Raw genomic sequence first — 27955 nt, forward strand, 5'->3', positions numbered from 1 at the left:
GGAAATTTTAGGGAACTGGGTGCTATTTAAATGGAATGGGAGAGAGAGAGAGAGAGAGAGAGAGAGAGAGAGAGAATGTCCCAGAGAGCAAACTACTGTACACTATAATATTTACTCCCCCACAAGTACTGGTAGATAAAATGGGAGACCCCATAGCTCAAGGTTTGTTGATAGGGTGGTGATACAAAGATACACCCAAAAGAAGCACACGTCAGAAGAAGTTTGTCTAAAACCCAGCCGGGGAAACCTCTTTCAGTCCAAAGGTGGTATGTCCTTATGTACATCATTTTATGGGCCTCCTTGTTGATGGTGGATGGGGAAAATGGGCAGAGGAACAGATGTTTTTCTTAGCTTTGTAGAGTAGGCCACACAGAAGCCAGAGATTTCTACACACATCTCTCTCCACCCAGGCAAGCAAAGTGGAGTGTCACATTCCAATGATACATTCCAAACCAGGCAAAGACATTTGAGGAGGGAGTGGAGCAGAACTGGGTAGTGGTGAGGTCTGGAGAAAGTCCCAGTGGCCAGACAGAGAGGCTTGAAGGCCTGCACTCAGCACCCGGATCGTAGGTTTCTCACCCCTGCACTAAATGTTAGCAGTGAAGCATAAGTTTCAAAATCCATTTATTGGGGCATTCCTGAAAGTAGCAAGATATAATTCAGAAGGCTTGTTACAAAAATACATTTTACAATATGATGGTCATTGTCTTCTCTTTTCTGGCTACCATTCTGAGAAGTTAACATGACAACCTTGCAAACCCTCTAGTGTCCCTATTTTCCAGGGACACTCCCTGATTCACAGAAGCCATCCCAGTTTCTGATTTGATTCCAGAATGTCCCCCTTTGGCTGATTAAACTATCTATGGCCTTTGAAATGTGTTGTGGGGGTACTGATTTTTGGTTATTAGGCTATGTACTTTGTGCTTTCATTTTGTACTCTTATGTTGCAAACTGCCCTCTCATCTCCAAATGAAGGGCAATATATAAGTTTAATAAACAATAATAATTAGCCCGGTGTGGGGGACAAACTTTCTGAAGGTAAGAGAAGTTTGGCAACTGAACCTCTTAGCTAGAGGAATGGGGAGGGCTGCTTTCCTCAATGGAGATATTCAAGTAGAAGCTGTGCAGCCCCTGCTTGGGGATGCTTTAACTCTGGATTTACCATATTGAACATAAGGCTTAGCTTAGAATAGCAGAGTCTAGTCCATTAGGTCCCACAAAGCTGATTCTGCCCTCAGCCAGCACCCCATCCAGCCAGTTTAAGCCCATCTGCCTGCCTCCTTACTTACAACCAGTCCAGTGGATGGCCCTGGCTGTCAGCCTATCCTCCTTAGAGTTGCCTTTACAGAATTCAGCAGGGAGGAGGTTTGGGACAAAACCAGAATTAGTTGACTCCGCCCAATGCTATTTTTCTAGAAAAAGAGGTGCTGGAACTTACCACGAGAGTCTCCCTTGTTCTCTTATACAGTGGTACCTCAGAAGTTGAACAGAATCCATTCCAGAAGTCTGTTCGACTTCCAAAACATTCAGAAACAAAGATGTGGCTTCCAATTGGCTGCAGGAAGCTCCTGTAGCCAATTGGGAGCTGCAGAAGCTGCGTCGGACATTCGGGTTCCAAAGAATGTTCGCAAACCGGAACACTTACTTCAGGGTTTGCGGCGTTTGGGAGCCAAAACGTTCAACTCACAAGGCTTTTTGGGACCCAAGGTATGACTGTAATGGCAATCATGCCTACCTGAGAGGTGCCAGAACTGAGTTCCTGCAAGTTCCAACTGAAAAAAAGCCCCGACCACCTATCATTGGCTCTGGCATTGCCTACTGTTGACGTCCCTGCCTTCTGCCCTATCAATCCCAATGTGGACCACTCTACTGTACTAGATATCATACAAGCCCCCCCACCAACACTATATTCTATTTTCCCATTGAGAGATCAAGAGTATGCCTTAGGCTTCTGAGCTCTGCCCTCTAGCTCCTCTACTTACCTTACCAAAGGGGTCATTTTCATATATTGAAATTTCCCCCCTCTGTTCTCCATAGAGTGAGGTGCAGAGTAAAGAGAGCATGAAGGAGTGTGAGAGTCTGAGATTTGCTCCTGATCTCTACATCTGGTAGGAACTAGACTGGCAAAGGCTGGCTTATGCTATGATAAATGTGTTTTCTGTCTTGGAAGGTGCTACAAGACTCTTAGTTGTCATTACAGAGTTCTCTTTTCCTTTGATGTTCTGCTAATTAAGTGCAATTAGTCTAGAGGCACTGGCTGGAAGTCTGTTTCAGAATGAGAAGCACTTCCAATTTAGTGGGCAGAAAAGGTTCAGGTAAACTTTCTGCATTTCTCCCGTTTTATCGTTATCTCCTGACCTTGACTCTTTCTTGGATACCTTGACCTTCCCATTAATGTCTTCTTATAATTCTTTTTCTAATTATGTCAAAATAGATATCAAACATGTACTGATATTTGAGTCAAATAAGTCTGCATACATATTCTGTTTCACTGACACCTTGCTGAAAGGGCATTGGCTGGGGGTTTTTTTGTTTTGTTTTTGGGACAACCATCATCTCTGAAGACTACAAAGACTAAAAAGCTAAGAATCTTGGCACCCAGTTATTAGGAACTATGCTTATTTTCTTTATTTCTCTTCCAGGATTGTGTTAATAATCCTGACAAAGCCATAGCATTGATCAGCCCCTACCTTATGCTAATATCTTATCCTGAATGAGATACAGACCTGTGAACTGCCTTTGACTTGTTATATCCCAGTGCTCTCCACTCTGGCTGCTGTTAGCTCTCCAGGTATCATGCAGAACTTCCTCTGTGTTCACAAGGCCCACTGTCTCCTACAGCTCGTGGTGTCAAATGAATGGCAAGTTAGAGACCTGTTGGGAGTGGATCACAATGGAAGGGGGTGCGGGTGTAGTAGAAGGGTGGTACATGAGTGGTAGAGCACCTGCTTTGCATGTAGAAGGTCCCAGGTTCAATCCCTGTAAACTACAGGCAGGATTAATCTATCTGAAGACTCTGGAGAGCAACAATCAGCCAGTGTAGACAGTACTAAACAAGTTGGATCAATTGTCTGATTTAGTATAAGGCAGCTCCCTCAGTTTCACATTGTAGTCAGCCAACAAACTGAAGCTTAATCCAGACAAGATCTAGGTTAAATTGTGGCAAAGCACTATAGATAGGGCTGCCTTTGAAGACAATTTGGAAACTGCAGCTGGTGCAGAATTCAGTAGCTAGGTTGCTTAACTGGGGCAATACGGCCTGGGCACATAACACCAATCTTGGAATGACTGCATTAATATTAACTGATATTTTTTACTTCCCACTTCCACTACTAATTGCTAACTTTAACAGTTAACAATTTAACAATTTAACAGTTGCAACTATTCCTCCTATCCAGCCCAGCTCTGGATAGTAGCCCTGGCAAGGCCCCCAGTAGCTAAGAGCAGTTAATTGATAAACTAACATTCATTTCCCTGTGGGTCTAGGGCATCCTGGCTGAATCTATCACAATGCACTGAAGGGACAGGGTGAATGAGCAGAGAATCTGGTATAGGTTGTTTATTTATCTGAGATGTCTCGGAACATCACGTATAACCCAGGATTTTGCTTTAGGGAAAGAACAGCGGTCTCCATTCTGATCCTAGGAGAAGCTAAGATGGAGGTGATACAGCAGTCAAGGACTGCAGAAGAAGAATATTAAGCACTCCATGCCTAATGGAGCATCTTTTCAAATTAGCCTAACAGCATTATTTACCCAATTCAGACAGAACAAAGAGATGAAATGTTACAAAGCATCTGCCATGCTCAGACCCAACAGAACCCTTCCCCCCCCCCCCAGCTTCTTAAACAAGTCTGCTTGTCGTCTCACAGAGTGGAAGAAAAGCAAAGGTACTATTGTCCATGGCTATTAGTATTACAATTGGTAACAAGTAGCAGACATCTTTACTGGGAAAGTAACACTGGGGCTTTTCCAAAATGAAAACCCTGGCCCCAATGCTGATCTTTGTAGATAGGTAAAGGTACAGGTACCTCTGACCGTTAGGTCCAGTCGCGGACGACTCTGGGGTTGCAGCACTCATCTCGCTTTACTGGCCGAGGGAGCCAGCGTTTGTCCGCAGACAGCTTCCGGGTCATGTGGCCAGCATGACTAAGCCGCTTCTGGCGAACCAGAGCAGCGCATGGAAACGCAGTTCACCTTCCTGCTGGAGCGGTACCTATTTATCTACTTGTCCTTTGACGCGCTTTCGAACTGCCAGGTGGGCAGGAGCTGGGACCGAGCAATGGAAGCTCACCCTGTCGCAGGATCTGAACCGCTGACCTTCCGATCAGCAAGCCCTAGGCTCAGTAGTTTAGACCACAGTGCCACCCACAGATAGCTGGAAGCATATGCGTGGTCCCACATCTAATGCAACAGAGGGAGAGGAGCAACGTGCAGAGTTGGAAGCACTTCCCCATATTCCAGCACTGCTAAGTACAAAGTATTATAGCTGCAACTTTTAATTGATTCATTAATTTTAAATCATTGATTTTAATACTTTTGCTCTACGAACAAGTTATTAATTGAGTGGCAGGTTTAGAGTTTGTTTGTTTGTTTTAAAAAATAGTATTTAAAAATGGTAGGTGGCAACCACTATCCTTACAAGAGGCATCCTCTGGTTTCTCAAACATGGAGGGAATGCCTCTTCTAAAATGAAATTTGCTTCTTATGTGTACATTGTCTTAAACAAAGGAATAATGCAGCTTGCTTTAGAGATATACAGTGGTGCCCCGCAAGACGAACGCCTCACAAGACGGAAAACCCGCTAGACGAAAGGGTTTTCCGTTTTGGAGGCGCTTCGCAAAACGAATTTCCCTATGGGCTTGCTTCGCAGGACGAAACTGTCTTGCAAGTTCCTGCGGGGTTTTTTCCATTCCCCCCCCCCTTTTCCTAAGCCCTAAGCCGCTTATCAGCTGATCCGCTGATAAGCCGCTTATCAGCTGATCCGCTAAAAGCCGCTAAACCGCTAATAGCGCTAATCCGCTAAGCTGTCAATGGGCTTGCTTCGCAAGACGAAAAAACCGCTATACGAAGAGCCTCACGGAACGGATTAATTTTGTCTTGCGAGGCACCACTGTACTGTGTTACACATATATATGAAAATTCAACCAACATATGGATCAAATAACTAAAACTCTTATAATTGACACTTCAAATTATCTTAATTCACTTCAATCCAACAATAATTACTGTTTGAGTGTTCAGAGATACAATGGCTACTTTGAGAGAGATCTGGTGTCCATGCAAAAATAAATAAATAAATAAATAAATAAATAAATAAATAAATGCCGTGCAAATCAAAATGTCACCTTCATTTAGAAAGGTGCAAAGGTTTACACTGAATCACATCTCCCAAAGTGTTTACTTTGCTTTTAAACCAAACTTTTATTATAACAAACAAATATTACAATCTAGGGAAACTAAAGTTCATGTAGATCCCATTGAATTCAATGCCACTAGCTGCAGAATCCTGCAAGTGTCTTCCCAGGTGTAACTGCACAGAGTTCAGTGGGACTTACTCCCAGGTTGTGCACAGAACTGCAACCTTAAACACACTTTAGGTTTCCCAGAACTGTGCCTTTCTTATGAACGGTACTTGTCCTTAATAAATGGAGCTGCATTAAGACACACGTAAGATGTTTAGTACTCATGACACCAGGAAAGCATACCTAATGAGCTATTAGATTGTAGTGGATGTTGATGCAATAACTCTGCTCAGCGGCCTTCTCCCATCCAATGACTTTATTGCAATTGTAAATGCATAAGTAGTAACAGAGTTATTGCAGCCCACAATAATGCAGGCAGGCAAAGGCAAAAGGCAACAAAGAAAGCTGAGAGAGTGAATGGACTGTCTAGGGCAGGGAAGCTCGATGTGCTGTGCCAGCTCTCATCATATTTTGGCGGTGCACAAACAGATCAATGTATGGAACTGGAAAGCTTGAGAGTGCTCTACCAAAAATGTTGACATGAAGGAAGATTATTTTGGCCTTATGAACTGTATAAAGGAGTTGAGAGCAGAATATAATAGCACAAACCAGGAATGTTCAAGAATGTCCTGTGAAACATGGAAATCTTGCCATGACGCCTGAAACAAGGACAGTTCTGCCTCTGACTGTAAATGTACCTGGAAAAGTATATTTAATAGTTTGATGCCACCTGTTGGATACTGAAATGATAGCAATGAAATGACAGAAAACAGAAAAAGTAATGACGATGGTGACTGCACTGAGCAGGTCTTGGCTATGTGTCTGAGTGGAGTTCAAAAAGAATAACCTGAGGATATATCAAGTTATCAGCCAAAAGAGCAGTGGGAAGAAATCGGGAGCCCTGAAAAGGGAAAGGTAGGCAGGAGCCCTTAATTCAGGGAACATAGGAAGCCACCTCTCACTGAGTAAGATCACTGGTCCATCAAACTGTTTTGCCTAGACTGACAGTGGCTCCCCAGGGTTTCAGACAGCAGTCTCTCAAAGCTCTAGCTGGAGATGCTGCGGATTTAATCTGGGTTTTTCTGCATGAAATATCAATGTTCTACCCCTGAGCCACAGCTCTTCCCCAGTATGTCACAACAGGGAAGAGCAGGTCAGGTGTCTTCTAAGGCCTTGTCCCTACTGTTGTTTAATTCTCTCCTCCAAATCACTGCCTTCCCCTACTTCCTCAGTCCAGATGCTCTCATACCATGGATACTCTGAAAAGGAGTGGATAGGAGAAAATCTGAACTGAGAGAGGGGAAAGTATGGGAAAGGGGTAATTTGGAGGAGAATGTCATAGAGACAATGGAGAATTAATGGAGGTATAGGAGGCTTACTATCAACAACAAATGCCAGTATAGATGAGTACTGAATTGCTTAGAGTAAGAAGAAGTGGTTACTGGGCAGCGTGAGTCAGATAACAAATCTGGGAACCTCTTGGGCACTCATCCCCTTGGAAATGACACCCAGAGAATCTTCTGCTGCCAGGGATCAAAGGACTGAGCTAAAAGCTCCAATACCCTCTCTGCGAAATGACTCCTACTGGTACAGCAATAAAACTGAGAGCATGTTTACAAAGCTATGCAGGGTCCAGTATGGTTTCAAATTGGATGGGGGACCAAGTTTTGAGATTCCTTAATTGCAGGGGGCTGTACTTAATGACCCTCGGGGTCCCTTCAAACTCTACAATTCTATGATTGTAGCGTTTATGATGTTGCGTCATTTTCAGACAGTGATGGGTTTGCTGGGCCAGTCAGTGGTGGCAAAAAAGTGGGGGTGGGGGAGAGGAGGAGCAGCGAATTTTGCTTTGTCAGTGGTGGTGAAGAAGAGAATGGAGCAAGCAAGAGTCCTGAGTCCTGGTGCGCCTGCATGCGGGGGGGGGGGGAGTTGCTGCTATTTGTGCATTTGTATGAGAGAAGGAGGCAAGCTATGTGCATATGTATGAGAATAGCACAGGATACACATCAATTAAGCCAACTCTTCAGTTTAAGAAGAATTAAGATGCTTACAAATTCATCCATGAGCCAAAAACGTGAGAGTTACAAGTTATCTTGAGGAGCAGAGAGCTATCTTTGCATGTGCTCGCGGGAAAACTCTACTTCTATTTAGATGCCTATATGTCTTCTCAACTCTCAGAAGGAAGGTGGGGCAAACAGAGGAGCATAGGAGACAACTTATAGGGGCTGGGGGGGCTTTGGCCCCCATAATAAAATATTTGAGAGGGCCGAGGGGCCCTCAAAGTTGATAGACATTCTCATTCAAATAGTGTGTATGCACTGTAGCATGTGATCAATTATGAAGGGTGGGGCTTACCTGGGCCTCCACAATATTTTATTCAAGTTGGCACCCCTGCAGGGGAAGGAGTGGCTGCCTGGTTTACAAAAGACAATATTGATTCAGACAACAGCAGACATCTCTGTATGGTGCTGCTGTTTGTGTATATCATACATGCTGGCTCTTCAACAAGCACCTTTGCATAATTTCTCCATGCATAAAGTTTTATGGCTCTCTATGGAGTATTAATCATTAATCTTAAACATGGCTAAATTGTTTCTTTTATCAGGGCATATACTGCAAATTGAAAGTTATGCACATGTGCATACCTATGCATTTTTTTATATACCTTATAAAGATGTGTTGAAAACACTTCCTGCCAGAGGCTAACCATTACATATTGGCTACCAAAGCACTCTTCCTCCCTAAGCACTTTCTCCTCCTGAAATATTAATTGTAGGACTTCGGAATAAACAAACCCTAGAAGCATTTAGGAAGATTAAAATCACTGTGACTGCTCTGTAACCCTGAATATTTGTGAACCCTGTGCTCTCAGAGTTTGCTTTAAGGCCACATTTTCATTGTTTTAGTATTCAAAATGTCTAGGCATCTATAGTCAAGATCTACTGGCTTCACCATTTTTTAAAATGCTTAGAAGGATTCTTATTTATTGCAGCTCCTGAAAGCTATGTTGATTTTAGCTTTGCACTGTCGCTTTAACCAAAAATGAGAAGGATGAACAGAAATGCTGGATATGTGCCTATATACCGAGGAGCTGACCCACAATACACTGGATGGCTATAATGGTCTAGTGTATATGTTGTTATGCTGTCCATCTCTTAACCACAGTTGCCCTCCAGCTCATATATTCATTTATAGAATGTGGTCCAGATTCAACTAATAGGTCCCGCTAATGGAAACTTACACAAGGACAACAGGGCTTTCCTCTCTTCTCCCATGTGCTCCCTGACACTCACACCAAAATGGCCAGGGGTTTCAAGAGAACTCCAATAACAGTCTGTGCGAGGAGCAGAGAGATCATTCCTTCAGGTAAGCAGAAATGCTTCTGCTGGTGGAGCACTCACCTGAGCACCACACCAAATTCCTCTCATGGTGTCCCACTTTTCTGCCACTAAGGTGCCCAAATTGGCTAGCAAAAGTTAGTTCTGATCTGGATATTTGCCTGGGGTGTGTGTGCAGATCAGAACAGTTCTCATCAGAATTCGCAAAGACTAAATTTGTCGAGCATCTATAACTAGTATTGAGTCTCTGATCTGAAAAAGGTGAAGACTATTGCTCTCAGGCATTGCCACACACCTCTCAGATCACATGTGGTTTCACTGGTGCATGCACACACACACACACACACACACACACACACGACACAAGACCAACCGAACCAACCCAGGGCTAGTCATTCTCCAAGTGCAAGAAACATTAGGCAAGAGAAAAGATGAGTAAAAGGAACAAAACTGAATGTGGAGCAGAAATAATTTACATTGCTGAACAGCCTCTAAATCAAATATATGGCTTCTTCTTGAGAAAGCAGCCTTGGCTCTGCTCATCCTCTGAGTCCCACATTTTCCTATAGCTCTGTTTGATCTGCTCTTATGACTTGTTTCCTAAGAAGCAGGACCCTGTTTCAGTATCATCCTCCCAATCATCGCTGGATTTCCTCGATTCTTCCTGAAAGCAACTGTCACATCCAGTTAGGTCCTGGGAACGGCTGTGCTATGGGCATGTGTGATTAATTACAACGTTAGCCCTCATTAAGTCAGTGGATTGGTACTCCAGAGGGGAGGCAACAGAACCAGAAGGAGAAACACTGAGAGGCAGCAGGAGCTCTCTGTGCACTGTAGCTTGTGAACAAGCATCTGCTGCGTGGAGTTTTTGCACACTAACATGTCAACGTGTAAATCAATTCCCCCACCCCAACAATTTGGGAATCTGCATATTGTTTTGAATGAATTAGATTAATTCAATCAACACACAAATTGGAAAAAGTACCATGCATAAAAGGGATGTATGGGTGTGGGTGTTCACGCGCGCACGCGCACACACACACACACACACACACACACGTGTGTGTGTGCACACATGTACATGAGAGGGAGGGAGGGCTGTAACAAAGGTATAATGGGCCTAGAAGATAAACCTGATGTTTTTACTAGTTTTTGCCTAGAAGTTGGCATGGGACATCCTAGGCGATTCATCTTGGTCCTCATTTTAAAAACAGAGATCTGCTTGATTGTTCACTCGTCTGGATGGGGGGGGGGGGTGTCAGAGAATTCAAACGAAAACTAGAAATGGAAGCAGAAATTGCTGGTGTTTGTTTAGGCATCCCATGCCCATAATGGAAATTAATCCAGCAGATATTATCAATATTTGCTGCGGCTGCTATTGCTTTCAATCTGTAAATTATTTATAACTGATTTTGCCCCCCACTATGTGCATTGTGTTTCCTTTGCATTTAAATGAATGGCCTGGGATAATATAATGACAATGTCATTTACGTACTTAATTACGCAAATTATATAATTTCACCACAGCAGATGGCAAGACAAACGTAGCTTCTGTTGAAAGACAAACTGCAGCAGAATGGAAACAGTGCAGCATGTGACAAACATGGATGTCACTGTTCTGTATCTGATGGCCCAGCAAGATGACTGACAAGTAGCAGATGTTTCTTCCACTTTTCTCCACAACCAGAAACAACCTCAAGGAGGCAGCAAATGTGAGCCAAGGTGGGGCTGCTCAACCTTCCCCCCACAGCCACTTTTCATTGTGAAGCCACTCTCCTGCGCAGCTGCTTTTCTCCCAGCACAAGAAAGAATGCTAGTATCTTTCTCAAAATAAATAGAAAAGTGACACCAGGGAAGTGCAACTTGGAGCAGAAAAATGGCCAGGGAAAAGGGTTAAGAATTATTTCCCCCACAAATTGTCTCAAGGAAGCTTTAAGGTTTTTTTTAAAAAAAAAAAATTAGGAGAAAGACACACACAACTGGTTGTCAAAGCTAGTTTACATCAGGATGCTATGACTCTGCTGTTGACGTCTGTTCCACTGGGATGGGGCTCTTTTTCACAATTTTCACATGTGCAATGGAAACTACCAACTCTCTAAATAGAGAGGTTAGTTTTATAATTTGGCTTTATATCAAAACATTAAAGTGGTTTTCAAAGGAATTTCACCAGATGGAGAACTTTGTTTCTGCTCATCATTCACATACAGATACTTCTGCTATGATAATCCACCAAATTTGTACATCCACTGATTTTAGGGTACAGGCAATCATTTATAAAAAAACAAAAAGGGTGATTCTGCACTTAATTCTGCCATGGCACTAGTCAAGTGGGCTTTCTGCACCCTCAACTTGGCATTTGTGAGCCTGGCATACTCCTTTCACCAGACACCAGCAGAATAGGCCCCAAATCCCCTCAGCAGTTCCTCTTTATTTCCCACCAGCCCTGCCTCAGTTTTGACTACTGCAGAGGTCTGAATTCTTCTGTATGTGTTAGTTATATGTTTGGTCCCTGTAGCCAAAGTACTCTAGAGTAATTAGTTCACCTCAGTCCTGTACATCACCAAGGCAAACACCACTTACAAAATTCAATTACAGCTGAGCAAGCAAAGAAGTTTATGTAGGGAGGCACAACATCTCAGGATAAAGCAGTAGAAAGTAAAAAAAAAAAAAAGAGTTGCACAGAAAACATCCCAAAATATACAGCCTCTCATGTGAATGCAACATTTTTCTGAACTCTGGGACAGCAGAAGCACTTATTCCCATTCTTCAGATTCCCTTTCCCTCTCCTGGGAGGAATCATGCCCTTTTGTACTCTCTGAATATGGGATGGTACAAAGGTTACCCCATTGCAGAGATGTCACCAAAACCAGAGATGTCTCTGTGGTGAGGGATCCCCATTCTGCTTTGCATATTTTTAAGTTCTTACTGCATGAATCCTCATCACACACTATCACTATAAATAACGGCTGTGGTGTGGAGAGACCCCATTTAATAACGGGGAAGCATAAAAACATCCCTGGGGATCACTTACCCTGGAAAAGTATTTCTTGTCCCAATGCAATTGCTTCATCAATCACAGTACATGGCATAATAGAAAGTATCACCTGAAAACTCAAATGGTTTTTCCCCATTTCTAAATTTACTGCAAAACATTGCATGTTGCTAAAATTATGCTAGTGCATCATTCTCGTGTATTAGAATCTGCATTCTGGGGAAATGGGGTTGTTGGAAATCCTGCAAACATAAATGAGTTTGTTTGTTGTTACTCATTCTTCAGCTGCAGGTCCCAGAGTGGGTTACAATATTTTAATATTTGGTGTTCAAAACAGTTAAAACAATTTAGTCACAGGAATAGGATGGGTCCTGAAAACAGACCTCAGGTGTTAAAATTCAGAGTAAGAAGATGTATCTTCAGCGTTCATCCAAAGCTGTATAGTGAAAGGGCCAGATAACACAGGGACTCAATAACGTAGGTACTGCCACAGAGAATGCCCTTTCCTGGGCTGCCAACCTCATACTTCTGAGGTGGTAAAACTACCAAGAGTTTTGATTTTAATACCCAGGAGGGACAGAGTCAGTCTCTCAGCTATCACATCATGCACTTCTACAGTTGTTCTTTCATAGCATTTCTGAATATTATAATGCTGTCCCTTTTCTTTTTCTGTGGGTTGGAGTTATGAGATGTTTGCACAGGTAACCAATATGGTGCCCTCCAGATGATGCTGGACAACTCCCATCAGCCCCAGCCAGCATGGTGTATGTCCAAGAATGATGGGAGTTGTAGTCCAACACCCTCTGAAGGGCATATTTTTGCTTCCTTTGTTCTGGTGTATTGTTTCATTGTTTTATTGATGCAAACTGCTCTGGGGTCTGCTGGCAAAGTGCTGTGTATAAAACTAGTAAATAAATATTATTGATTTATTTTTATTATTATTATTATTATTATTATTATTATTATTATTATTAATTCCAGCTGTATGTCAGGTAGGCATTTGGAACAGCCGTCTGCAATCAGCAAAACCAGAGGGTCCCACTACAAAGGAAAGGAAAGACGATAGCCCTTCAGTAAAGGGGCAAATGCAACTCAAATGTGAAGAGCCCAGACAGCTTGTTTGGGAGACAGAGAGATCAGATAAAAGTCTGATAGAGCAGATGCTCTAAGAGGATTAGGGCAAGCGGATTAAAGGCCTTGACTGCAAAAATAAATAAATAAATAATAATAATAATCAGATGCAGTTTCTGCTTCTAACATAATCAGATGCAAGTATTGAAGCCACCCACCCACACAAATGCTTTTGCCCCAAGCTCTTAGTTCTTCTGGCTTCTCCTCTCATTCTTTGTTCCTCTCCAACTTTATGCTTTAAGAAGATAAACGGGTTGAAAAGTCCGCTGATTTGCAACCATGTACCACAATACTGTTAAATGCAAGCTCGTGCATTACATAGCATTAAATAATAATAATCATGAGGTTTAGCAGGGCTTTTTTCAGCCGGAGCTCACAGAAGCTCAGCTCTGGCACCTCTCAGGTGGGCGCCATTGCCATTCTAAGACAATGAAGATGTTCACGGTTAGCTCCAGCACCTCTTTTTCTAAAAAAATAGCACTGAGACTTAGAACCTTCCTGCCTCTTCTGTGGTTTATATCTGCATGAATTTGTCACCAGCTGGCAAACTATGGATATAGACATATATTTCTGAAATCTTCAGTAGCTACAACTCATGGATGTAACGTACCACTTTCTCTCTATGAAGGTGCACATTTATGCAGACGTTTAACCACAAAAGAATTAGAAAAAGTCTCACCTTGTGATTAGGAATCTCTTGTAACAATATGAAAATCAGTCCCATGAGGCAGGTAAGTACAGGCTGCTGCACAGAAGTACAGAACCCCATGAATCAACTATTAAAAATAGTTTATAACATTAAAAAATATTTTAAAAACACACACAAGGGGATATTTCAGTAACCAGTCTAAACACTTTATGTTTTATTTTCCAAATCAACCCTGCTCACAGTCTTATATCCTCAAAGCACAGCCAATGCTTCTAACTTAACATTATTGTGTATAAACCTGTCTTCCCAATAACCTATAAATTAAACTCTCTACACATGACTAAACTGCATGTAAACTTTCTTAAATAATCTGGTTAATATTGCTATGATCTTAATTTACAATCAAGGTGTAACCCCATTTTCTGAAGCCATTTTGTTCAACACGAAATTTTCCTAGAATTCAAAGTTCTTGTGGCAAGCATTCTCCCAGCAACTAACATATTTATTACCAAATTATATTTGATTAAAATATCTAATATCTAGGGGCTAGGACTATTTTTAAAAAATATAAAACCTGTTTTATTATGCTTTTAATTGCTTTAATTGTTTAATTGTTGCTTTCTTGTGGATCCTGAAGGATAGAAAAGAAGGCATAATAATATTAAATAAATAAATAAATGAGGTGATCTAATTGTGATCAGCTAATTATGTGGCATGATAGCTTGCTTCCCTTTCAAATGAATTCAAATGCAACACATCAATTCGCTATCCTTGATCAGCTTAAATTTCATCCTGTTGGACATATTAGAACTTCCTGGAATATTAAGCTAATTGTTCAAGGGGGGGTTCAAGCTTAAAATCAATACTATTCTGTCAAAAGTAACTCAGTTACTGAGTGGATGCAGAGAGGTCAAACAGCTGCAGCCCACAGAAAACAACTAAGAGAAACAGTCCAGTTAAAGCCCTAAGTTCCTGAAGTGTGTGTGGAGAAGTCTGATCTATGAAAAGTTGTATAAAAGAAAGTAACCTTAAGCCTGAACAGCATACAGCATATAACTTGAGTCAGTATACGTAAATAATAAGAAACAGCACTGCTTGTTCCATTTCTGTGAAAGAAGAACCAAAACTCCTTGTTCACACCTGTTATAATAAAGCTTGTTTGCAACCTGTTTTCCCAAAATAAAAACCCACTGTCGCTCGTGATTCAGTCTCCAGGGCTGAAATCAAGCCACTGCGTTAGCAGCACCAAAGTGACCTCCCCAGGATGCAAACCGGGGCAGTGTGTATGGAGGTCCTGGGCTGCACAGACAACCCCACCTTGGCCTCACTGATGTGGTCCAAAGGAAAGCAGAGCAATATGTTGAAGGAGATGCAGGAAGGAGGCATACAAGGCACCATCCCATTTTAGGGATTCATCTCCAGATTTATGTAGGGCTTACTCCTTAGCCTTTTCTTCTCCTGAAAATGTCCCACAGTTTTCTTTCTCCTAGATGGGCTATCTTCCCAGGGTGGCACACTCCATCTGCCCCTCACTTCCCTCCACAGCACGTGCAGAAACCACTTTCTTGACCGTCCATTCAATCCACTACAGCCTGTCTTTCCATGCAGGGGAACTTAGTAAGGGTGTGAGACCCATTGGCTACCCTCACCTGGTTTAGCTGGCCAGTTGAAGCCATTCCCAGGGTGTGGTTGCTGTCGCATGCTGACAGCTTCTAGGAGCCACAGGTGAGAGCTGAATGCAGGGTGTGCACAAAAGGTGGACAAACTACCCCAGAAGGAGAACGAGTCTTCCACCACCCCTCCCCTAACACCCCATACACCCCTATATTGAAAGGGCCAGCTGATTGCAGAATACAGCTAGTAGGTATAATTAACACGCCTGGAAAACCCTTCACTGCAGCTTAGTCCTCTGGGATTTTACACTAAGGAGAGCTATGATTAAGTGAAGGACTAGATGGGGCTGAAAATGGAAAAAAAAGAAAGGAAAAGGCAAGTTTGTCTGGCATAATTGATTCTATCAGAACATTCAATTAAATTGATTGATAAGAGTTTGCCCAGAATAATGAAATGTGCCTTCTTGAGCCTTTCCTGGACTCTCAATAGCCAAGCAGCCCAATAGTTGGATTAGCTATAAATCTCACTTGGCCCTACTGACAGCTGCCATACAAAGCTACTAGAAAGGGAAAGAGATTAGCTTCTATGACACACCCACACTGTCAGCTACCCTCCCTCCGTGCTCTTTGTGAACTGAAGTCCAGATCTGTTTCTCAGAGCATCAACCCTTCCTGGTGTCATGGGTGAGGCTAATATTCAACTCAGTCTTACTCAGAGTAGACCCATTGAAATTAATGGGCCTGAGGTATGCTCATTAATTTCTGCGGTTCTGCTCTAAGGAAAACCAAGCTGAATACCACTCCAAAGCTCTCTGTAGCACACTAGGCTTCAAAGGTGGTTGGCATGTCATCAGTGGTGGAGTGGTAATTGTTGAAGTACTGGAGGTGATCATGCCAACCTCCACAGTCATGTCCCTAAAGAGAATTCCCAAATGTGCACAGCTGTGTAAAGACATTTTAGTAGAAAAATGAAGGAAAGACGACTACTTTCAAGGAGTCGTGTGGCACCTTCGAGACTAAGCACTTTTGGGGGTATGACTGCAGGCCTCTGCAGAGTTACCTTGAAGTAAACAAAGTAGTGCTTACTTCTGACTGCATAAGTTCAATGGGCAAAACATGCTGAGCATTTCAGCCGGCTGAAATGTAACCATAAGCTTTGAATTAAAAATGCAAACAATATTGTAAATAAGCATTATCATTTACATTGCTAGTGGACAGTGGGAAGCCATTCTAGAGCACAGAGGGTCTGCCAATAACCCTATCACTCCAACAGATGTCATTGCTCCTGCCCTGAAAAAATTCTCACAGCAGCACTCCTGCACATTCTGCAGTACAGCTGCAAGAAGTTTAGAAGCTTTCACTTCTATTTTCCAATAATTGAAGCTTACTTTGTTAACTTAGTCTTACTTTGTTAACTTAATCTTAACTATCATTCGAGGGGGGGGGAGCAAAACAAAAAAACCATTCAATTTGTGGTTTTAAAAGCTAGCTTGTTTCTATTAACCAGTTGAGAGAAGCCACAGCTTAAGGTGTTTGACGACACACTGAGCTGCAGTTAATCTAAAATGAAAGGTGAACTTTCCAACCTCTTCATGGTTGAATGGAAAGGGAAGGGAAGGAGAACTGTATGAATCTGAGGCTTGCTGTGGCTCATTCTCACAACACTAAACAATGGTATTATGGGGTATAGGTGTCAGGGAACTGCCATCGGAGAGACAGGTGGTGGACAGGCTCCAGGAGAATAGGAGAGAATCTGCAGCAGAAGAGGGAACCAGCAGGGGGAGTGCAGGAGTCACAGCGGAGGGGAGGCTCTGGGATGCTTCCAGTGAGAGTAGTGGAGAGGTAACGGGACCCCCGTTGGGAACTCCCACCCTTCGCCGGAAACTGTCACGCAGAGAGTCACGAAGGCGCATGTCCGTCAAACAGCTTTTATGTTGGCGTAAATTCCGTAGACGCCCACTGTCAGATTCTACCAGCGACTGACGGAGTCATGCTTTGGGGGCTCCGTTAGTGCATCGGTTTGGATGACCAGCCAAACCCCAGAGGGATCAAGCTTTTACGCACAAGCAGCTCATTATCCCATCACAGCAATCTGACAGTCTTTGAAAGCAGCTTGTGCAAGCAGAAGGCATCATGAGCGAACCAGCCGGAACCGGAGGAGCAGGAGCTGGAGCTGGAGCAGGTCCAAGCCTGGAAGAAAGATACAGGGCGTTGGAGGTCCAGTTGGCGCTGCAAACGGCGAGGCTCGAGGAGAGGAGAGCTCAAGATGCAGATAAGGGGAAGACCACCCCACTTGCCAGACAGGTGCCTGGACTGGTGCAGAAATTTGGGGGGGGATCCCCGGAACTATCAAGCCTTTAGGACAGAGATGCAATATGCTCTCAATCTACTGTTTGATGACTTCCCCGACGAGAACTCTAGAGTGGCGTACGTGATTGGCCATCTAGAGGGAGGGGCGAGGGACTGGATTCGGCCCCTGATGGCAGCCAATAATGAAATCTTAAAGGACACAATGAAGTTTTTCCGCGCCATGGACTTGATGTTTTCCAGCGAGATCGAGCAGGGAGTGGTGCGCAGGCAGTTAATGGCGTGTAAACAGGGGAGCCGATCTGTACGTGAGTACTGGACTGAGTTCACCATGCTGATTCATAGACTTGGGTGGGACCTTGCTAGTGAACCTATTCAAATGCTGTTTGAAGAAGGTCTCTCTCCGGCAGTGAAAGATGAACTTTCCCGGGCGCCTAGGGCGGAGTCTATGGATCAGCTGACTAAATCAGCGCTGTCCATAGGGGCACGCCAGGAAGCTAGAGCTATGGAAAAGCGGGAAGGAAAGGGGGAACGTTGGAAGGACTTCCGCATTCCAGAGATTCCGGAGCAGCCTTTCCCGCCAGCAGAGCCGATGGAACTTGGAACAGCGCGCGCGCGCGCAGTTTCAAACACCAGTGAAGGGCGGAAGAAGGAGGGAAAGAGCGGCAAGAGATGCTATCTCTGCCAACAGCCAGGTCACTTTGCCAGAGTCTGTCCGCAAAGGAAGGAATGGCAAGGGATGGCGGGAACTGTTGGGGGGAAGGAGGAAGAAGAAATCACGGAGCAAGTAAAAGCCAACGCCTGGTTGCCAACATCAGGGCACAGCAGCCAGGCCAGGGAGTAATGAATGTGCCCACGCCGGAACCTCCAAGACCAGCGCTTGTGATAGAGGTGTTGCTGGAACTGGCAAACGGACACCCACTGAAGATAAAAGCGCTATTGGATTCAGGTAGCTCATGTAATTTCATGAGCAAAGAGTTTGCAGCTGAACACCAGATACAGACTATCCCATTGAGTAAGCCTTTGCAGGTTACCACGATTGATGGGAGGGAGCTGTTGGGAGGAGAAGTGAGCCAACAGACTGTACCAATGATAATGAGGGTGGCACGACACACCGAACTGATAGCGTTTAACGTAGCCACCTTGGGAGGAGCTCCTATTATCTTGGGTATGAGCTGGCTGGCGCTACACGATCCGCTAGTAGGCTGGCATCAGAGAGTGGTTTCCTTTGGATCAGCACATTGCCTAGAACACTGCAAGGAGGGAGAGGCTCAGGCAGGCGCCAGGGCCACTCTAGCAGGGATGGAAGTGATGGACAAGGGGAGGGTGCCACCACAATACGCTGACTTGATTGACGTATTCAGCGAAAAAGAAGCAGATAAACTGCCCCCGCACAGACCCTTTGATTGTCAAATTACCTTACTCCCAGGAGCACAATTGCCAGTGGGCAAGCTGTATGCAATGTCAGACAGTGAGATGCAGGAGTTAAGGGAGTTCATTGACAAGAATCTCAAGCGAGGTTTCATCAGAGAGTCACGAGCGGTGGGGGGCAGCCCAGTGTTCTTTGTGGACAAAAAAAACACGGGCAAGCCCAGGCTTGTATGTGATTTCAGGGCCCTAAATGCAGTGTCAGAACCAGTGACTTTCCCTATGCCTAGAATTGATGACATTCTAACACAGGTGAGAAAAGGGAAAATTTTTACCAAGCTGGACCTTAGGGGGGCATATAACTTGATACGTGTGAGAAAGGGGGATGAGTGGAAGACCACTATGTTCACCCCCTTGGGGGCCTTTGAGTACCTCGTTATGCCTTTCGGATTACAAGCGGGCTCCGCCTGCTTTCAATCATTCATGAATCACGTCCTGGGGCCACTGCTCTACAAGAACTGCGTAGCGTTCTTAGATGACGTCCTGGTGTACTCAGACAATGCGGAGCAGCATGTGCGAGATGTAAGAGAGGTACTGAGCAAGCTGCGAGAAAACCGGCTGTGGGTGAAACTGGAGAAGTGTCAGTTTCATACCAAGGAGGTGGAATTCCTGGGGTACCGGTTGTCTGACAAGGGATTGGCCATGGATCCCAGCAAGGTTCAAGCGGTACTGGAATGGAAAACACCAAAGACCAAGAAGGACGTGCAAAGGTTCCTGGGCTTCGGAAACTTCTATAAGAAGTTCATCAAAAACTTTGCCCATTTAACAGCGCCCATCACGGATTGTCTTAGTAGCAAAAAGAAATTTGTTTGGACGGGAGAAGCGCAGAGGGCGTTCGAACGCTTAAAGCAGGCGTTTGCGTCGGAAGAGCAACTTTTGCACGTGGATCTACAACAACCAATGAGAGTGGAGACTGACGCGTCAGACCGAGCGGTGGGGGCCGTTCTTCTCCAGCCGGGAAAAGATACGTCTGAATGGAGACCGTGTGCATTCTTCTCGCGGAAGTTGAACAAATCCGAGAGGAACTACACAGTGTACGACCGAGAACTGCTCGCCATTCATGAAGCATTCCGGAAATGGCGGCACTTGCTGATTGGGGCGCAGCACAAGGTTCAAGTCCGAATTGACCACAAAAATCTGGAATACTGGAGAACAGCCCGAGTGCTGAACCAGAGACAAGTGAGATGGGCCCAGGAGTTCTCCAAATTCCACTTTGAGATTCGTTACGTGCCCGGCTCCGAGAACGTGAGGGCGGACGCTCTTTCCAGGAAACCTGAGTAGTTAGAGGGGGAGGGAGCGCCTGAGGCAAGGCATGTAATCCCTGAAGACCGCTGGGTGTGTGGGGCGGCATTGGTGGGGCAGAGGGAACTGATAGAGGGTACGGAGAACGATGAATACGCCCAAGAGAAACTCAGAGAGCTCCGGAGGACAGAGGAGAACACAGGGGGGTTCGAAGAAAAGAACGGGGCGTTGTATTACAAAGGGGCACTGTACATACCCGACGGGGAACTGAGGGGCAGAGTACTCAAGCAGTTGCATGACAGCCCCACAGCGGGACATTTTGGACAGCACAAAACCATGTGGTTGGTTACCAGGGAGTTTTGGTGGCCCAAGGTGAGGGAGGACGTACGGGAATATGTCAGGGGTTGCGACAGGTGCCAGCGAGCGAAAGGAGAGAGGGTGGCGCCAGCGGGGCTATTACAACCCTTACCCACGCCCGAAAGGCCATGGGAGGCAGTATCCATAGATTTTATGACGGACCTGCCAAAATCCAAAGGCAAAACAGCTGTCATGGTGGTGGTAGATCAATTAACCAAGATGTGTCATTTTATAGCTTGTTCACATGCAGTCACAGCGGAGGAAACCGCCAAGTTGTTTGTAGAACATATTTTTAAGTTGCATGGCGCCCCCTTGAGGGTTTTGAGCGACAGAGGGAAACAATTTACTTCCAGGTTCTGGAGGAAACTTATGAGCTTACTGCACGTAGAACTCAATTTCTCAACTGCCCGGCACCCAGAAACCAATGGGCAAGCGGAAAGGGCAAATGGGGTTTTACAACAATACCTGAGGTGTTATGTAAAAGACAGAGAAAATGATTGGGTGGATAAGTTACCTCTAGCAGAATTTGCCTACAACAACGCGGAGAACGTGTCCACAGGGATGAGTCCCTTCCTGGCAAATTATGGGTGTCACCCCCGGGCATTCCCAGGAGAGGGAGGGGAGAGGTGGAGCGTGCCGGCGGCGGAATATTTTTTTGAAGAGATGGAGGCGATCCACCGTCAGCTTCAACTTAACTTAGAGAAAGCCAAGGAAGAATATAAGAAGCAAGCAGACAGAAATAGGAGGGAAGGTGAAACTATAAGGGTGGGGGACCGGGTGTGGTTGTCCACCCAAGGGCTACCGTTCAAGGGCGGGAGTAAGAAATTGAGGCCCAAAAGATTGGGACCCTTTGAGGTCATACAGCAGGTCAACCCAGTGGCATTCAAACTCAGGCTGCCCAGTCACATGAAATTACACCCAGTATTTCACAGGTCATTACTGTCGCCGTACCGAGAGGGACGTGAGTGGGGGGAGCGTGAGAGAGAGGCCACCCAAACGCCCGTGATAGAAGAGAGAGCGCGCGACATGAACGTGGCAGGAATCATTGATTCCAGGTGGAAGGGGAATCAGGTGGAATATCTGGTAGAATGGGAGGGGGAAGTAGAGTCGGAAAACACTTGGGTACCAGCAGAGGTAGTCAATGACGAGGTTTTAATAGAAACATTTCATCAGCGTTTCCCAAGAAAACCGCAACCCGTGGCACGATTTAGAAGGGAACACTTTGGGACCACCGATGAGGAAGGAGAGTTTGAAGGGTTCCCAGAGTCAGGGGTGGGTGAAGAAGCCGACTCCGAGGAAGAAGAGGAAGACGGGGAGAGAGACGGTACGCCGTGGCTAGAAGTGTTAGAATCCTCGGACGACGAGGAGAGTTCCTTCAGGGGCTTTCCGCCCTCACCGCCAGTGGGAGAGGAGGTGGGAGGAGGTGAAGGGGGCCCTGGGGGGGAGGTGGATGTCAGGGAACTGCCATCGGAGAGACAGGTGGTGGACAGGCTCCAGGAGAATAGGAGAGAATCTGCAGCAGAAGAGGGAACCAGCAGGGGGAGTGCAGGAGTCACAGCGGAGGGGAGGCTCTGGGATGCTTCCAGTGAGAGTAGTGGAGAGGTAACGGGACCCCCGTTGGGAACTCCCACCCTTCGCCGGAAACTGTCACGCAGAGAGTCACGAAGGCGCATGTCCGTCAAACAGCTTTTATGTTGGCGTAAATTCCGTAGACGCCCACTGTCAGATTCTACCAGCGACTGACGGAGTCATGCTTTGGGGGCTCCGTTAGTGCATCGGTTTGGATGACCAGCCAAACCCCAGAGGGATCAAGCTTTTACGCACAAGCAGCTCATTATCCCATCACAATAGGTATGCATATGAGCTGGTGTGCATTTGAGCTGGCTCAAAGTGACCACAACTTAAAATTACTTGATTGCATTGCATGATGCTGGTGTCACAAAAGAAAAGTTTCTTGTTGCAACTTAATCCTCCTTGTCAAAATCCCTTTCTTCCCTCTCTGAACAGGGGCTGCAAAGCGCTTGCCATTGATGACTCCAAATCAGCAAGGAAAAAGATATCTTATGTTGGAGGGGGGAAATAATCACCTCTCAAAGCCACCGGTTTGTTCTAAAAACCTGAGGCATCCTTATCAGTGACAATGGAATATGTATAAGTACCACCATTGGAGGAGGAGGAGTGTTTGAGAATGAGTGCATAATTATCTAAAGGTGTGCAATATTATGTCAGTTTCTTAGATGCTTTGTGAATAATTATGCAAATGTGTCTACTGGGGGCTCTGTTTATCAGCATTGGCAGGCATGATATTTTGATGCTGATAGCTCCTTGCATAATCTCCATGTTGAAAGAAGCATACAACTCAAATAAGGTTGAAGACCCTTGGGACAGAGAACCACGAAGCATCCAGGCAATTTTGATCCCAGTAGCCCTGGTTTATTTCTGGCTCCACACGCGGCAGCAACCCTGCCTCTGATCCCTGACTGGCTCCCTACTCGGATCCTTCATGCCAGCCCACAATGAATTCACTATGACAGGCTGGACACCTGGCCAGGGGGCAGGAGAAATTCTGCCTGTTACAATTAGAGTTCTCCACCAGATACATGCATTGCTCCCAAGTCGAGAGAGAGCGAGAGAGCGCACAGGGGTTTTGGCCTCTGCTACTGATGCGCCTGTACCTCGTCTCAAGAATGCTCTGAGCTCTTTGCTCAATCTCCCCAGGGAACATAAAATTGCAGTGTTATGTAAATGAAATTCTTGCAGAGAGACTCAGACTGCATTCTCAGGATCACGTTAACATTGATAACCACCATTCCTATTGGTGATAAAGCACTTGTCCTTTGAGGATGCCAGCAGGTACTTAGAATGGCATAATTCTCTCCTAGTTCGAGAGAGCTTCTAGCACTTACTGCTGCAAGACATGTCATGACTGCCACCAGCATCTACCAGAATCAGCTGCATGGCATCAATGAAGAGTTCTCTCTGGTCCTCATTAATAGCCCAGTCGGCCCAGTCAGAGATGTTCTCCAACCTTCCCTTTATTACTGAGGAAGGCTGATTCATTTTTTCCATTTGGTACAAATGCTACTTCCACTCTCCTCCTCCTCCTCGAACCCAGCACTTGTTTTATTCTCCATGACAAGTGTTTTCCTTGGACTGGATTTGAGCTTTCAGTGAAATGCGTTTTTATAAGGGAAGTCCTGCCAACCAGCCCCTTTGACATAAGTGTCTTGTCTGCCCTGCACTCTCCTAAGTTAAGGGCTTAGTGGTGGGGATGACTTGCCAAACCAAGTTACACAAATAATAAGGGGAATGAAAGAGAGAATAACTGTATCTGTGCAATGTGAGGGTTTGTGGCATAGTGATTGTAAGGCAAGGCACAGCCTTATCCTGAACCAGACCATTCATTCTTCTTTCTTTGTACTGTCTCTTTTGACTATCAATGACACTCTGTTGGGGTAGATGCTATGAGGGTCCCTTGTTGTTGTTGTTTAGTCGTTTAGTTGTGTCCAACTCTTCGTGACCCCATGGACCAGAGCACGCCAGGCACTCCTGTCTTCCACTGCCTCCCACAGTGGAACAAGAGGGTCCCTGCATCCCTCCAACTACTCCACCTGAGCCTCGCCATTTCTTTTCTCCAAGCTGATGCCTCAGAAGCAGCAATACTTGTCACTGGCTGGCTAGTGACCCTCTCCCAAGGCGTCTCAGAGTCAGACAGTGCTGTTGGGAAAGGCCCCTGACTGAGCACGTGAGCAGAGAGACAGTCAGACCAGGAAACACATTTCAGCAAGCACTGCATGTCTGCATGCACTGCTCTGCTCACATGAGGTATATTGGCAACACTGCTGCAGCATTGTGTTTGTTTGAGTCAAGCAGCCCAGTGAGCTGTCCTGTACCCCATTAACTGCATTGCTGCCCTCAAATGCCATGGGCAATGCTGTCACCACTTTTGGACTGAGATTCATCAGCCCTATCAGCAGAAAAGTAACTTGTATAAGTGCAGTTCAGATACAATTGCTTATTTTTACTTTGCCCCATTGGCCTTGCTAGTCCACCTGGGATTCTTTAATGGGAGATGCCAGGGATTGATCTTGGGACCTTCACAGAATGCTTGTGTTTTACTGTTTGAGCTAAGCCCCCTCCTCAAATCTCAGTCATTCTTGGGAAGTGGTTCTCAAAATCATGAATAACTACATGGTGAATTCCCCTCTCACATCTTCAAATATGGAAAATATATTGGTAAAAAAGGACCGTTTCCCAAACAGGCCTCACTCCCAGAGAAATGTTAAAAAATAATAACTTGGAATCTTACCAAGTGCAGGTTGTTTCAGAATACCATTCTAGCAGAAGAACACTGAAAGGTCACTTGTTGGTGACTCATCCACCTCAAAAATAATTGTGTGAATCAGAGATGGGCTGGAGGAGTGAGCTTGAGAATAAATGCACCCTCACCAGTGCCTGGCATAAGCATTCTTCACATTTAATAGCCAGCTTAATATTACAAGGAGTTAACAGAGGATTTCCTTATTTTCCATGTTCAAAAAAAAAACATCCCAGATGTTCCCATGAGGTTCCCATGTGATGATGGTTCTAGGTCAGCCCTCTTCAATGTTTTGCCCTCCAGATGAGTTCGACTCCCATCCGCCCCAGCTGGCATAGCCATAGTCAGAGATAACTGGAGTTGTAGTCCAAAATATCTAGAGGGCCCATTATTGGTTTAGGTAGTTATGGAAGAGAATAGGATAAATGGCAAGTTGGTTAGCATATGATCAACCTAGCAACTGTAACACCCCTATATATACAGGGTGGGAGTTAATGTAGCATGAAGGAGAACGTTCCATGAATACAAAGATTTCTCCTTGCACAATGGAACGTTTTTTCCTTCTCATTCTCTGCTGTATGCCTGCTAAATCCGATCTGGGTTTTCCCCTAGAGCAGATCTGTGGAACACACAGGGCACATGTTGGGGAAAGCAAAGGGGGAAATCCACTTGCATTATTGCTAATCCTTGCACTAGCACTTTTATTCAATTGCAATACCACCCATCATCTCCAGCACTAACCTGTTTGTACCTCAATAGAAATACACATACATCAATGCTGATTATTCTCAAAACAATGTACTTCAAGGATTGTTTGACTGCCCCCTCAAGATGGGCATATTTGCTAAAGGATTTTCCACAGCACGCCATGTCACTTTTTTGAAGTATGAGCAAAAGGAAGCAAAAGAAAGAGGGATACTTTATGACCCTATTAAAGATGGAAATCTGTGACTATAATTTATTGTGCCTTAGTCCATGCAAAGAATACATTTTTTCACAAAAACACAATGAATAAATGACTCAATCGGGCTACCTATCAAGAGAAATAAAAATAAGTCAGCTCAACATCTGTCAAAAAGAGAAGGGCTATTTCTATTATCAAGAGCAATGAAATTTTAAAAAACATTTTACTTTCTACGAGCAGGAGAGCCAAATGATCAACAGATATGCTCAAGAATAAGCCCACAAAATCAGAAGCAAATAAGAATCAAAGTCATAATTCCGAAGCAATAAAGCAAAAGAACAGTATGATATTTATATGAATGGCAATAATGGCCTCCATTGACAGAAGGCTTTGCAGTCATAGCTCTGCTTCCTTATAAAAATGATATGACAGCATTTACATGGAAATATTATATAAAACAGAAACTGGTGATAATCAGATTTTTCTTCTGGCTCAACAACAATTAGAAATTGTTGATGGATTAATCCAGAATAGGTATGTGGACTACCACTTTCCCAGAAAAAGTTCCCATGTGAATATATTAGATTTATAAAATACTGAGCTACCCTTGCTTTTGGTAGGTTTGGGGACATGTGTTTGTGCAGATAGTATCATCAGCCCTAAGAAGTAACTAATTAGTAACAGACATTGCCAGCAAAGAGAACTTGGTAAGATTCACTTTCACTTTGGGTTATCTGAGTGGCTGGAGGGCTCTATTTCTCTTCAGTAAGCAAGCAGGTCTACATAAAACAGAGAAAGGTTAGTTGTTAGCAGTTGAATTTATTACCTATCAGGACAATGCCAGAATGGGGACACACAAATCCAAAGGTTACTTAATTGCTCTACAAAGGTGGTCAATAGGAACATCTTTTCTGGACAATATTTTCTAGTCGAAGTGGAAATGGAAGACTAGATCCAGCTTATGGGAAGATCCCTTAGCAGTTAGTAAGAATGCTCAAGGTCTTTCTGTGGTTCTCATTTTTAAGTGGATCAACCTGATTCATACTTCCCAGTACAGCTGCCATTTAATTATTCCACTTAGCCACATTTTGCAATGTAAAGGTAAAGTTAAAGGTACCCCTGCCCGTTTGGGCCAGTCTTGCCAGACTCTAGGGTTGTGCGCTCATCTCACTCTATAGGCCGGGAACCAGCGCTGTCCGCAGACACTTCCGGGTCACGTGGCCAGCATGACAAGCTGCATCTGGTGAGCCAGCGCAGCACACGGAACACCATTTACCTTCCCGCTGGTAAGCGGTCCCTATTTATCTACTTGCACCCAAAGGTGCTTTCGAACTGCTAGGTTGGCAGGCGCTAGGACCGAAGGACGGGAGCGCACCCCGCCGCGGGGATTCAAACCGCCGACCATGCGATCGGCAAGTCCTAGGTGCTGAGGTTTTACCCACAGCGCCACCCGCGTCCCTTTGCAATGTAGTTCTTGGTAAAAATAAAATAAAATCCAAAATTCATATAATAATAATAATAATAATAATAATAATAATAATAATAATAATAAATTTTATTTATATCCCGCCCTCCCCAGCCAAAGCCGGGCTCAGGGCGGCTAACAACACTAAAATGGTGCAACATTCTAAAAAGATTATAAAAATTAATTAAAATCAAAATTGATGGCAACCATAAACTAAAGTTCTGTAAAGATTGCCAAAGGAGGGAGTCAGGCTGCACCCTGACCAAAGGCCTGGTGGAACAGCTCTGTCTTGCAGGCCCTGCAGAAAGATGTCAAGTCCTGCAGGGCCCTTGTCTCTTGTGACAGAGCGTTCCACCAGGTTGGAGCCGCAGCCGAAAAAGCCCTGGCTCTAGTTGAGGCCAGCCTAACCTCTCGGTGGCCTGGGACCTTCAAGATGTTTTTATTTGAGGACCATAAGTTCCTCTGTGGGGCATACCAGGAGAGGCGGTCCCGTAGGTACGAGGGTCCTAGGCCGTATAGGGCTTTGAAGGTTAAAACCAGCACCTTAAACCTGATCCTGTACTCCACCGGGAGCCAGTGTAGCTGGTATAGCACCGGATGAATGTGATCTTGCAGCGAAGACCCCGTAAGGAGTCTCGCCGCGGCATTCTGCACCCGCTGGAGTTTCTGGGTCAGTCTCAAGGGCAGCCCCACGTAGAGCGAGTTACAATAATCCAGTCTGGAGGTGACCGTCGCGTGGATCACAGT

General features: G+C 44.8%; 1 protein-coding gene across 19 annotated transcripts in view; it reads right to left on the reverse strand.

Annotated features, from left to right (window-relative positions):
- NRXN3 (neurexin 3) overlaps positions 1 to 27955 on the reverse strand; it is a 1212171-nt gene that overhangs the window by 945745 nt on the left and 238471 nt on the right. The window lies entirely within an intron of this gene.

This window comes from Podarcis erhardii (assembly GCF_964252035.2).
Source record: "Podarcis erhardii genome assembly, chromosome: 1".
In the NCBI taxonomy this organism is placed as follows: domain Eukaryota; kingdom Metazoa; phylum Chordata; class Lepidosauria; order Squamata; family Lacertidae; genus Podarcis; species Podarcis erhardii.